Consider the following 14952-nt stretch of genomic DNA (forward strand, 5'->3'; position numbering starts at 1 on the left):
CAGCTCCTGACTTCATTACAGCCTTGTTTCAAACATGGACAAAAGAGTTGAATTCCAGAGGTGGGGTGTGAGTGACAACCCTTGACATCAAGGCGGCAGTCGACTGAGTGTAGCATCAAGGAACCCTAGCTAAACTGGAATCAGTGGGTATCGGGGGAAAACTTTCCATTGGTTAGAGGCACATAGGAAGGTGGTTGTGGTTGTCGTCGTTGCACATCAGTCATTTCAGGACATCTCTGCAGGAGTTTCTCATGATATTGTCCTACGACCAACCATCATCAGCTGCTTCATCAATGACCTCTCCATGGGGATGTTCGCCAATGATTGCATAATGTTTGGCACTATTTGTGACTCCTCAGACACTGAAGCATTCATGCCCAAATGCAACAAGATCTGGGTAATATCCAGACTTGGACTGACAAGTGGCAAGTAACATTTGTGCCAAACAAATGCCAGGCTATGACCATCACCAATAACCACCACCTTTTGACATTCAATGGTGTTAATGTTAAAACACATATTGCCAACTTGGCCAAACAGCAAGTCATGCTGAGTACATTGGCCAAGTGGAACTCTGAAATCACAAAACCTATACACCAGACATAGTACAAACACAGCAACCAGGTGCTAATGACATAAGTGTAATGTATATAATGCACAGATACCCCCAACAACCTGGTCACTAAACAAAGGATAGCCCAAACAGAAAGTGTGCTGCTACACCAAGAAATTGATAGCAGTATGCCATCTAAATGATTGACTCATGTTTCAAACTATTAAGTATATCTCCCTGATTGGCCAGAACTACAGAAAGTTTCAGAAAACCATCTAAAACATATAAAAACAGAGTTCACCTGCAGACACCTCTCTTGGAACTGCTCTTGGAATCGTCTGAGGCTGTCTGAGGAGACCAGATTGGCAAAAGGCAGAGACGAGCTGACAATCCAGAGAGGGGGAGAGAGAGAGAAAAAAAGTAGCTTTGCAGATCCAGAGACAGAGCCACAGAGAATGTGACTACGTAAATTTACAAGAGACTCAGCAAGTATTGTAACCTTAAGGGGGTCAAATAGAATTAGGGATAGTATGTTTAGTATCAAAGATTATTGTAATTTTGTTCCTAATAAAGTGGGACTGTTTTGTATCGGTACCAGCTTGCATTCATATTCATTTGACTGCTTTGACATTGTGGGACACCTGGGCAAATTCATTCATAACCTTTTGGATGGAATTATCTGCAACTTGTTTAAAGAGGAACCAGACAACATTACCATCACTGAATTCCCCCACTGTCAACATTCTGGGAGTTATCATTGACCAGAAACTTAACTGGGCTCACCACATAAATGCAGCGGCTACAAGAGCAGTCAGGGGCTAGCAATACAGCAGCAAGTAACTCATCTCCTGACTCCCCAGAACCTGTCCACCAACTACAAGGCACAAGTCAGGAGCGTGATGGAATACTCCCCCTTGCCTGGATGAGTGCAGCCTCAACAACACTCAAGAAGCTTTACACAATCCAGGACAAAGCAGAATGCTTGATTGATACTGCATCCACTCCCTCCACCACTGGCTTTCATTTGCAGCAGTGTGTACCATCTACAAAATGCACTGTGGAAATTCACCAAAGATCCTCAGACAGCACCTTCCAAACCCATGACCACTTCCATTAGAAAGACAAGGGCGGCAGATATATGGGAACACCACCACCTTCAAGTTCCCCTCCAAACCACTCACCATCCTGACTTTGAAATATATCACGGTTTCCTCATTGTTGCTGGGACAAAATCCTGAAATTCACTCCCTAAGAGCATTGTGGGTCAACCCACCGCAGGTGGACTGCAACGGTTCAAGAAGACAACTCACCACTACCTTCTCAAGGGTAACTAGGGATGGGCAATAAATGCTGGCCAGTAGCAATGCTCACATCCTGGAATCTAACTACTATATGTTTAACCCCGATTCAGTTTGGAGCAGGATGTGTTGGATGTCTAATTCTCTCTTAGAAGATGAGTCCATCAGTAAAATATTTGATGAGGGTGACCTCCTATAAGTTCACAGGAATTTCACCTGCAATACCTGCAGGTCAGGTATCACAGCAGAAAAGAGGTACTGTATGTAATAGCAAAGATTGGGATCACATCCACTAATTGAAGTCATTGACCACCCTACTGCTGCCTATTACAAACAATCCAATCTAATCAAAAGTCAATCCGGCACCTTCTGATAGGGTAAATATCCTGCCTGTGAGAACTGCTGGCTAATCAAGGGCTGGTAGATCTTCAGTGTAATTAAGCAGCACCAACAGATAATTCTTAAAATGGTTATTTCAATGGGTGCCACTCACTTTATAAGTAGGAAGCCATCCTCAGTCCTTCCCCTGTTAGACTTAGTTGGGAGGAATCAGGAGGCAGTCGGCTGTCTAGCCAATGACAATGCCCTACCCTCTTTAATATTACTATATGATCAGACTATCTCCTCTCACCACTCTTTACAAAACCTGCTCCTGCAAGATCTCCAGAGCAATCTTTTTGTTTATTCATTCACAGGATCTGGGCATTACTGGCTAGGCCAGCACTTATTACACATCCCCAATTGACCAGAGGACAGTTAAGAGTCAACCACATTGCTGTGGGACAGAAGTCACATGTAGGCCAGATCAGAAAAGGACGACAGTTTCCTCCCATAAAGGACATTATTGAACCAGATGGGATTTTCCAACAATTGAAAATGGATTCATGGTCATCAAACTGCTTAAAAAAAAACTACTCCTTTCCATGTTTCTGTCCTTAATAAATGGTTTTGGTTTTAACTGCTAATTGCAGTCATTTCTGATCACCAGACTCCTTGTTCTGCTATCTTGTACATTCTCATCACATCAGCCAACCTGTACAGAGAGCATATGATCATTATTTACATGACCGGCTTAATAAAATTGTGCAGAGTCAAATCTCTAAGCTTTTGTGAATGAAGAACATGATGTGTTACTGTTCAGCCAGTGCTGCTGAATGATATCCTAAATTGGTTTTTGATATTTCCTTTGGAATTCTTTAAAATTTGCAATTTTTTTTCTGAGGATACATTGGAAGTGGAAATATTTAAATATTTTTCCATCATTGTTCTCCTTCAACAGATAATACTTAACATTACTCTCTACAACTTTGAAACATCTCTCAAGTGTACAAGAGCTTATTTGCAAATTCATGATGTTTCTAAAGCTCCTCCTGAAAATAAAGGGAAGTTCTGTGGTGCAGAAGCAGTGCCTGTGGTTGAGGGTCATTCCCTTCTGTTAGAATTCAAACATCCTGGGACAGAGAATCAGTCTGGATTTAAAGTTGGCTACAAATCTTTGTCACAATCGAAGAAACAAAGAGGTAAACAAAACACATGACATAGAAATTGTTTCATTTCCTCGTATCCTGAAAATATAATTGATCTCAATATGTGGGACATGATAGGAAACACAAAAATATTATCATTTAACTCTACCCTTATCTATTTATCTTTAGCAATGGTATCAGCATTTTGTATAAGTACTTACCTTCAGTCAAGTAAATAAATACAGTTTTATTGTTTAAGTCCATGGTCAACTGCTAGAGCCAAATTCAGATGCTGAATTAGAACAGTCATAGAGTCGTATGGCACATCTGTGTCGACCAGACATCTCGATCTGATTGAGTCCCATTTGCCAGCATTTGGCCCATATTCCTCAAAAGCTTTCCTATTCATATACCTGTATAGATGTCTTTTAAATGTGCTAATTGCACCTGGTTCCAACACTTCCTCCGGCAGCTTGTTCCATACACTACTTTTCTGCCGTTGTTCAACAGTTTGTTTTTCCGCTGAATTACTTTCTCATACCACTCAGCCAACTCCATTATTATTCGAGTTTAATTATCCTTACTTAAGTTTCGCACTTTTGTTTCCAACTCGCATTTCTCACTCTCAAACTGAATGCTAAATTGTACCATGTCATGTTTCAATTTTCAAGGAGATCTTTTACTCAGATAATTTATTAAATCTGTCACACTATATGACATCATATCTAAAATAGCTCAATCCCTACTTAGATCTAGGAAATTGTTTGAAGACACAGAATGAATTCTTCCTCATGGCCACCTTCGCCAGTTTAATCTTCGTGTAGATTAGGAAAATCAAAGTCACCCGTGTGTGCTGCCTTTTTGACAAGCCAACTTTGACCTTGTAACCATACCTCCAAAATGGCTTTATGATTATACCCCTATTTATCTGTTCATTCATTTATTTTAATGAATACTTTGCACATTTCAGTAGAGAGCCACTAATTTGGACTTTTCATCATTTCCTCCCCCCACCCCCCAAACTTATTTGCAGTTGTGTTTCTATGTTTGTACACACCGTCCCTTCCTGTTCCACTTTAGGTATCATTATCAAATTAGTTGCCTTGCAATGCTGCATATCCTCATGCTTTGTAAGCTTAAATAGCTCCCCTTCCTGAACCCACCTCATGCATCCCCGAATGAAATTAAAGCCCTCTCTGCAGCCCTTGTGCCTGTCGAATCAGAACAACACTCTTCTAAATTATTAGTGCCAGTGCCCCATGAACTGAAAACTATTGCTCCCACACTAATGTTTAAGTCATGCATTCAACTCATTGACTTTGTTTACCCTGAGCTAGTTTGCCCCAGCTCAGGTACCAATCACAAGGTCAATATCTTGGAGATTCTGCTTTTTAGTTTAGCTCAATGCTGTTCAAAATCTTTCTGCTGAATCTCCTTTCCATTTCTATCAATGTCATTAGTACCAATTTGGATGATAACAGCTGGATCTGTCCAACCACCACCAACCCCAGCCCTTTCTAAGTTCCTCTTCAGCCTTGTAATGTCCTTAATCCTGGCTGACAGGCATCACAGCCTTTGCGATTCACACTCACAGCCACAGAGAACAGCACATTTTCCCCCTAATTAAACTGTCCCCCGTGACTACCATGTTCCTATTTCCTTCGCCCTTCTGAATGGCTCCCTGTACCATGCAGCTGTGATCAGTTTGCTGACCCTCCCTGCAGTCTCCACTCCCCTCTGTATGGTTTGCAAGCATATCATAACTGGTGGACTGCCAACTTGAATGGCATGACCACCACTGAATCCCCTATCATTGCCCAGGTATCACCAATGCTCGGAAACTAATTGGATCAGCAACATCAGGTCATAGAAAGGGAATTCCGTGATGATTAGCACAAGCCAGGCATGCAGTGCAGTATTTCCTATTGTCATGGATTAATTCAATTCCAACAACATGCAAGAGGCCCAACACAACCCAAACTAAGTTAAATGTTCATTAAAACTGAAAGAACTGTGGCTGCTGGAAATCAGAGATAAAAACAGAAACTGCTGGTAAAGTAAATGCTCACTAATGACTCAGAATGTTGAGCCCATGAAAGGGCTGCCATTGTCAATGTGCATCTGAGTTCAGGGTTTACCTGGCCATTCCCATAAATATGGAGGAGCTGCAGGCAGTAATTTTCATCCCTGTTGGCACTCTGTGCACTGCCCCACCAACACACTATGACTGCATCCAATTTTGGCCACCAGACATGAAGATGTTTGTGAGAAGATATAGATGTGAGAGCTGGGGCACCTTTGATCACTCTCACTTTATCTTCCAACAGGTATAACCTGGTCTTAGCAGCTCTGTAGCCCAAGTAGGTCACATGGGGTGCCTGGAACACACATTTTGTTTCCTTCTAAGACAAATGCCCACCTTGGAGAAAACCTAAGGACTATGCCCATGTTCTCTAAGTGCTCTTAATGGTCTTCCCTATTGTTAGCATGACATCTAGATAAATGGCAACCTGGGGTAGACCTTGTAAAATGTTCTCCATCACCTGCTGAAAAATTACACAGGTTGACAATACCCCAAATGGCAAACTTGTATCTAACACAGAAATTGCTGGAAGAGCTCAACAGGTCTGGCAGCATCTGTGAAGAGTAATCAAACTCATATTTTGTTGCATACCTTTATTGGCATTAATTATAGCATACTTCTAGGAATCCTCACCTAACCGCAATTGCAAGTACACATGGCTCACATCCAGCTTCATGCAGGACAGTCCTCACCCCGCCAACTTTGTGTGCAAGTCCTCTATGTGAGGGATTGGGTATTTATCCACCTGCAAGAAGTGGTTTACCATTTGTTTAAAATCCCCACAAAGGCGAATTGAGCCATCGAGCTTTACAATCGCTATGACTGGTACCAGCCATTCCGCAAACTAGACTGGTTGTGATTCCTTCACTTTTCAGCCTCCTGACTTCTGCCTGTAGTTTTGCATGTAAGGCAAATGACACTGGGTGGACATTGAAGAATCATGAAATTGCTTTCTGATCAACATGTAAAATATCCTTGGCTACTTTGGTATTCCCCAGACTTCCCTGAAAATCTTCTGGATATTTAATTAGGACTTCACTCACCCATTCATTAACCTAAAAAAATGTTGAGCCAATCAAGGTGAATCTTTCTTAACAAATTTCACCCCATCAGGCTTGGGCCCGAGCCTTTTGCTACAATCTGTTAACTAAACCAGCTGCTTGTTATATGATACTGGAACCAAAATTATCCCCTTATTCTGCAAAGATTAAGCAGTATATGTATCCAGTCGAGCCAATGTCTTACAAAAACTGAAGGGTTGGAGTCCAGAGCGAATTTTGTTAAAGACTGGTTCTGCAATTATTGATACAGCTGCATCAGTACCAACTTCTATTAGAACCAGACGACCATTTAAACAGACGTTTATTTTAATTAGTTCTGATTTGAATGTTGCTGAGCAATTTAACTCTTCCAAGCCAGATGTAGGTGGGTTTTCCATGGTGTGCACTCTCCTGGTTACCATGAGTTCTCTTCCTCAATTCAGGCCTAGAGGGATTATTTTGATGTCTCAAATTCGCTACTGGCAGCAACTAAAATGGTGTGCCAGCCTAGGTCCTGAAAAAATTTTTAACAGTTTGGCCGAGGCTTGGCTTTGTTTTAGGATTTTGCGGAGGGCTAATCCAGAGCCCCTCTGTACAAAATATGTCTTTCACTCAAGCGCTGAACCTCAAGGTTCAGCCCCTCACTCCACACTCCCCTCCAACCGCACCACACCCGACACTTTTTCCTGCAACTACAGGAAATACTACACCTGCACATCTGCTAATGTGGTATACTGCATCCGCTGTTCCGGTTGTGGCCGCCTCCACCTCAGGGAAACCAAGCGGAGGCTTGGGGACCACTTTGCAGTACACCTACACTCAATTTACACTAAACAACTGCACCTCCCAGTTGTGAACCATTTCAACTCCCCCTCCATTCCTCAGATGACATGTCCATCTTGGGCCTCCTGCAGTCCCACAACGATGCCACAGGAAGGTTGCAGGAACCGCAACTCATATTGCGCTTGGGAACCCTGCAGCCCAATGATATCAATGTGGACTTCACAAGCTTCAAAATCTCCCCTCCCCCTACCGCATCCTAAAACCAGCCCAGCTCATCCCCACCTCCCTAACCTGTCCTTCCTCCCACCTATACCCTCCTCCCACCTCAAGCCCCACTCCTATCTCCTACCTACTAACCTCATCCCGCCCCCTTGACCTGTCCGTCCTCCTTGGACTGACCTATCTCCCCCCTACCTGCCCACCTACAATCACCTTTCCTGGTTCTATCCCTGCCTCCTTGACCTGTCTGTCTCCTCTCCACCTGTCTTCTCTCTATCCATCTTGTATCTGCCTTCCCCTCCCTCCCTATTTATTTCAGAACCCCCTTCCCCTCCCACATTTCTGAAGAAGGGTCTACGTCTGAAACGTCAGCTTTCCTGCTCCTATGATGCTGCTTGGCCTGTTATGTTCATCCAGCTTTACACCTTGTTATCTCAGACACTATATGATTGTTTTATCCACTGTCCTGCCACCTCCAATGATCTGTGCACGTGTACACTTAGGTCCCTCTGAACCTTCACTCCCCTTTTAGAACTGTACCTCTAATTTTTATTGTCTTTCAACGTTCTTTCAAACAAAGTGTATCACTTCACACCACTCTACATTGAACTTCATCTGCCACCTGTTTTCCCACTCTACTAACTTATCAGCATCCTGTTGGAGTTTTACACTATCCTCCTCACAGTTTAAATTAATTAATTTTTAGTTAATGTCTTCTGTAAACTTTGAAATTTCCATTGTACACCAAGATCCATATCATTAATATGTATGAGAAAAGGTAGGGATCCTAATACTGACCCTTGGGAATCTCCACTTCAAACCTTCCTCCAGCCCAAAACATGTCCATTACTCTTTGTTTCCTATCACTTAGCCAATTTTGTAGCCACATTGCTGCTGTCCCTTTTGTTTCATGGGCTATGACGTTTTTCAAAGGTCTGCTGTACTGTATCAAACAGGCTTCCAAGAGTCCTTGTGTACCACATCTATAGCATTGACTCTTTCTCTACCTCTTCAAAAAACTATTGCAATTAGTTAAATGTGATTTCCCATTCAGAAGACTATGCTGGATTTTGCCTAAGCCACCCTTGTGACTACGAATTCTATCCCAGTTAATTGTTTCCAGTAGCTCTTCACCACTTAGGTTAAACTGACTGCTCTGTAATTGCTGGACTCATCCTTATAACCCATTTTCAACAAGAGCATGATCTTTGCAGTTCTGCCATCTTCTGGCACCACCACGAGCTGGAATTGTCTGGTCTAAGCAGCACTAGAAGCTGCAGTTGTCAGGACTGGAACGACAAGCAGTCTGAGAGTCTAGGACGAGTTAAGTATGGGGAACATAGGACAGAGAGGGGAGGTGAGGCCCCAGAGTGGAAAGAGAAGTGATGAGACTTGTTGGAGAGACCAGAGGGATCGGGGGGAGGTGAGTGGGAATAGTGGTGATCATGTGTGGGGCCAGCTGTTGAAAGGTGGCTTTGTATTGAAACATTACCCAATCCCACTTCACACCTGTGGCCTGAGCAGAGTCACCTTCTAGCTCTCCACTTGCTGCTGAACACCTCCTGCCAGCCTGAAAATTGACGCTGGATGGGAAAGATCTCTTAAGAGATCATTAATTGGCCACTTTTAGAGCCTTTGTGGGATAAGCAGTAAAATGGAGGAAGTCAGGATGGTAGGCTGGTAGAAAGGCATCAAGTTAATTTTATGACCCATCTTTTGCTCCCTGTATCCCCCACCAGTGGTGGGAAAATGTAAAGTTCTGTAGGTAGTTCATATTTGGTCACAGATTAGCTCAGAGGAGGGCACAGCCACAAATGAGATTCCTCTGGTTGTTACTATGTGCACGGACGAGATCTGTTGCTAATTGCAGTGGAGGTCAGATGCTTGAGGGTGGAGAAGGCTGTGTTGAAGGGGGAGGAATGTTTTAGAAGTTCACTGACTTCCTAAAGTGCTCCTCAGGTTATTAATTAACACCTTCTCATTGTGCAAAATAACATCTAGAATAGCCAGTTCCCTTGTTTCTTCCTCAATATACTGTCTAAAACTGCACCTTGCTGGCCCTCCAGGAATCCACTTCCCACAGTATTATTGTGATTGATTAAGGTCACTCATGATTACTCTAGTACCTTTGTTCAATGCATCTCTAAGTTTTGTTTATTGCCTATTCTTTATCTTACCACGACTGTTTGGAAATGTTTTGACAACTAATGTTTTTTAGGTTCACCCAAACTGATTCTACATCTAGAGTTTTTGAGCCAAATCTTTTCCCATTATTACATTGATTTCACTTTTAATAACACTATCATTTCACCTCATTTTCCTTTATGCCTATCTTTCATAAAGATTGAATACCCCTGGATGTTTAGCTTTGGTCACTCTGCAGCCACGTCTCTGTGCTGGCAACCATATTGTACCTATGAATACCTATCAAAGGCCCACAGGCTTAGCACTTGTTAACACCACAGAGGAGCCCTTGGAGGTTGCCAGTGCGGCAATTCCCAGGCACGCCAGGGTGAAGATTACCCCAAAGGGTAGGTGCTACCCTGGGAATGTTTTCTCAGGGGATGGGAGTCACAGGGAGAGAGGAACCATAGAGTTCAGAAACAAGGGCAGAGAGATGGCTATCTGTGATTACACATGCCCTCAATTATACAGATTAACACCCTCACCATGCAATTGATATGCACATACCCAGGTTTTGTGGTCCGGTAGACCATCTGTCAGTTATCTCACCCAGAGCAGTGAAAATTACAACCAAGATGGGAAAAGGCCCTGTGTTCCTTAAGTGGTTGTTAAGTAAGTGACCACTTAAGGGTGTTAATTGGAGGCAAGGCAGTAATATATCGCATTGCATGGAGGCTGGAAGCTGTCCAGTATCAGTCCCATCAACAGTGCACCTCAGTTCCATGATCTCTTGCCTCCTTCCTTATCTCCTGTTGACCAGGAAGATTCTATTCCATGCTGTTCTGTCCATTTCTTTCAACTGTTCCCACTGTATTGTTCATTACTTGGGTTTAATTGAACCTAAATTCCCTCCTGGATTTATTGTAAACTTGAACATATGCCTTAAAGTAAAATGATAACTAATATTTTATGATGATATTTTTAAAATATCAGTGTCACTGTATATGTCAGCAATCTCTGAGTTTTCATTTTGTTTTTACAGATGCGGTTTCTATTCAGCAAAGTCAATTCAATGCATTTATACTGACATTGTGTACATTGCTGATTTACTTGTTTATAATGTAATTTATGCAGAACAGTCAGAAGCTGCTTTTGTTTTAATCTTTGCACATTGATGTCCATTGGATGGAAAATGATTTTCAGATAATTTGGAGCTCATTGGTCATTTGAAATGTTTTGAAAGATTTTACACAAACTTAATCAAAATATTGAATGTGAACTTTTGCCACACTAAGTAGAGTCCTATGCTTAAATGGACATATGGAAGTAGTTTACAGAGTCGTAAAATGCTGCAGTTAAAGAAGTATAGAAATTATTTCAAAATTTCAGTGAAAATTTGTTAATGTCAAATAGGTAATGTACCTTTAAACAATTCCAACTTTGTGAAAATTGTATATATTACTGAGGAATATTGCTTGATTTGATTAGATGGCCCTTGCCTTAAGCATTCAGAAATGAAATTCATCTTCGCTCATTGTGCAAAGCACGCTCATAGCAAGTTACCAGCGCATTTTAAACAGTGCCACGTTTGTTGTAATTTGTTGCACAGGAAACAGACCTCAGACAGTCAGTGTATCACTATTTATATGTTTAGCATTAGTGGCAAACACAAATTTCACGTCCACATTTTTCCCATATCCCTTAAGACCATAAGACATAGGAGTGGAAGGAAGGCCATACGGCCCATCGAGTCCACTCCGCCATTTAATCGTGGCTGATAGGCATTTCAACTCCACTTCCCTGCACTCTCCCCGTAGCCCTTGATCTGTAGATCAATTATTTCTCTTTTCACTCAAAGAACTTCTTTTAAAATATTTTGATCTGCACAGACAGAATCAATCCTTTTAAAAAGAAATTGCAGAAATGTCAATACTTTATTTGAATGCAATAGTCATAACTTTGTAGAGGCTATATCTGCAGTAACTAAATAACAATAGCCATAAAAATTTGATTTTGGCTCCAGGACAAACTTTACAATAACCTCGAGGACAATAACATGATTTGTTCACAAGTGTTTTGCTGGTTGTTAGTTTTCAACTGAACTCTAAGTTAACAATAAAATAAATTACCCAATGCTTGTTTTTTCACTCAGGTCCAACAACATTTTCACTGGCTCAAAATTTATGGTTTATTCATTTCAGTCATGTGGCATGTTAAATTCTGAAAGTAAATGCAGTGTAGTGTGTTAACTGCAAAATAATTTGTCAGCTCAAAATGTTGTGATATTGCCTTGCATTTATAAATATATATCAAGTGTTAAACACTTGGCTGGCATTCTTCCTATTCCTTTTCCAGTCTCCTTACCTAGATGTTAAGAAATTCCCTTCATCACATGCTAGCCTGGATTTTTTGTATCAGGTACACCCTGAATCTGAAGACAAGGTGTGCAATAAGACTACCTACCTGCTATTTAGTAAGTTAACCTGAATCAAAAGTTTGGAAGTTTCTTTAATGGGGCACGATGGTTGGATTGTTTCACTGTTATAGCATGACAAACAATGTCCCCTTTAAATGCTTTTGTTGTGCATAACCAGTTGGTACAATACATGGTGATTAATGCATGGTAGCATGCCTGTACATTTGCACAAGTACAACCTTTAAAGGGATGTAACAAGAGGAATGTAGTGAGCTTTGTAATTTATGGATCTCAAAGCAACAAACCTATTTGATTTTTTTCCAATTACTGAAAAAATAACACGAACATATCCTTGTTGTCAGGCTGCTCAAATTGTAATATTGAGATACTGGTCTCTTTTGAGACTGAGTAGTAATGCAGTCCAGGGAAGTAGCACAAGAGTGGCTAGAGACGAACAAACATATCAACACCATGAACAGCATCATGTTTGGTTTAAAGAATTTGTTATAATCTAGGTTGCAACCAGTACATACAAGAATCAAATAAAACTAATAATAAATATTATCTTATGTAATTGCTTGGAAACCCAGAAACAATATCCTTTAAATGTTAATCAGCAGGAATATTCTGACAGGCTATAAACTATGGATTACACTTTAAATGGCAAATAAACTATGACAGATCTTATAAATTGACTTTAAGCAGCCATCTCAGAATATTTGTCATCAATCTCATTAATAAAGTTCTTTCCTCGCAAAGAATGTCTGCTCCTCCTTTTCTAGGTTTATTTTTTATTCTTTTAAAGTATATGGGTCTTCTTAGAAAGACTAGCATTACTTGCCCATTCTTAATTGCCCCTGAACTAATTGACTTGTCAGATCATTTCAGAGAGCAATTGTGCGTCAACCATATGCTATGAATCTGGAGTCACATGCAGACCTGTTCGAGTAAGAACAGCAGACTTCCTTTGCTAAAGAACGTGAATGAATCAGATGGGGCTTTTTGGTCATGTTCACCATGAACACTTTTCAATTCCAAATTAAAGATTAATTAGACTCATGGATATTGACAGCATAGAAGGAGGCCATTTGGGCAAACAAGTGAATAAAAATCTAATTAAACTAATCCCATTTCCCAGTTATTGGTGCACAGTGCTGAAGCCTATGACAATTCAAGTGAATATCTAAATACAACTTAAATAACCCAAGAGATTCTAATGCAACTACCCATTTAAGTAGTGAGTTTAATAAATTCTCACCTTCCCTTTCATCCTTCTACTGCTTACTTTAAATCTATGCCCCTGATTACTTATGTCTCTATAGCCTAGGCATCCAGATCCTGCAGCCAAGAGCTAGATTTCCATCACCACCACATTGCTGAGTTGTGTTACATCAATATATATTCTGATGGGCCTACTGAATTTGAAGGAAGTAACATGCACAAACACCACTGAGTTGTTTTTGTTAACCAAGGAAGTGACACAATTATTTCAGTCATTTCCCTATGTTTCTTTGAACTTGATTCATTAAAAAAAATGCCAAATAACTCAGGGTGTATAGACACATAAGGGTTTAACATCCTTCTTTAATGTGATGCTGTTTTCAGTATTGCGATTCCCTAAACCTGTGAAGAATTTGGGGAACCCTTCTCAGGATGCTGGGTTGTTATTGGTATCACTCAACAAAAGTCTAACTATGCTAATCCCATTTCCCAGCTATTGGTCCAGAGTGCTAAAGTCTAAGACAACACAAGTGAACTTCTAAATATTGCTTAAATATCTCGAGAGTTTCTGACTCAACTATCCTTTCAGGCAGTGAGTTTAAAAACTTCTCGACTCCCCTTTTATCCTTCTACCTTTTACCTTAAGTCTTAAAACAAGGGTCAGTGTTAGATTCAACATCACAATCTACAGCAATGACTTGGATGTGGTTTTGTACTGTTCCCAGCTTTGTTGATAATACCACACTGGTAGCAAAGATACAAGGTGGTTTCAGGAAGACTTAAACTTGCTAAGGGAATCAAGCCAGATTGAATACCGAATTGAATACCAAGGGAATCACACCAGATTGAATACAATATGAATAAACATTAAACCTTTCCATTTTTGTATAAAAATTTTTGAAATGGTGAGAGGTTGGGAAGTGTGGATGTTCAAAGGAATCTAGGTGTCCTTGTCAATGGCTCACTAAAAGTTTGCAAGTGCAACAAAAATTAAAAGTCCAACAATACACTGGCTATCACTAAATCCATAACTTGCCCCTTTTGTTAAGTATATTGTGTGAATACCTACTACTGAGGTGACTTCTATACTGCAGCCATCTAATGCAGAAACAACCATACTCCTCTATCTCTTCTATGTATGATGATCTATTGTGATATCTTACATAATAATTACCCCAACATTTTCTAATTCAAATGATGCCTTGCATTGGTGTGGTCCTACATAAAATGGGTATCAACATGACAATGCCTATCAACATATTATTATCCACTATACATTCGGCATCAGTTCTTGAGCTGACATCTGGTCATACCAATGAATGTGTTGTCAAAGTTTAAAAAGATGTGCATTTGTTAACCATGAAAGAACCAAACCCTCAAGAATTTGTCTCAAATTTTCCCACGTTTGTTCAGTTATCCTTGACCACCAGCTGCTGCAAATATTATCCCTACTTACATCATCAAAACATTTTTACCCATCCTAATGATTTGTTCATTGTACTTACATGATTAATCTTGTTTTATTTTGTTAGAAATTGGTATTAACAAATGTGCAAAACAGAAAATACACAGAGGTGATGATCATTATTCCCATGTGTTCTTTATTTTTCTTCTGATCCATTCATCAACTTTTGCTTACTGTACAGAAGAAAAACTAATTAATTCTTACATCCGAATTTCCATCCAACACTGAACATTCAAATCCTGAGAAGCAGCTTTCTGTGAGTTCGTTCCAGCACTCAGTAGTTC

At 40.5% G+C, this 14952-nt stretch overlaps 1 protein-coding gene across 1 annotated transcript in view; it reads left to right on the top strand.

Annotated features, from left to right (window-relative positions):
- The window catches only part of LOC125459484 (hatching enzyme 1.2-like), a 133892-nt gene extending 122095 nt beyond the window's left edge, over positions 1-11797 (top strand). Inside the window, exons 11-12 of the mRNA XM_059651856.1 lie at positions 3131-3371; positions 10609-11797. The gene's annotated coding sequence lies outside the window, so the exon portion shown is untranslated. The remainder of the gene's footprint in view (positions 1-3130; positions 3372-10608) is intronic.
- Positions 11798-14952: the final 3155 nt, after the last annotated feature.

The sequence above is a fragment of the Stegostoma tigrinum genome, chromosome 17, assembly GCF_030684315.1.
Source record: "Stegostoma tigrinum isolate sSteTig4 chromosome 17, sSteTig4.hap1, whole genome shotgun sequence".
NCBI classification, from domain to species: Eukaryota; Metazoa; Chordata; class Chondrichthyes; order Orectolobiformes; family Stegostomatidae; genus Stegostoma; species Stegostoma tigrinum.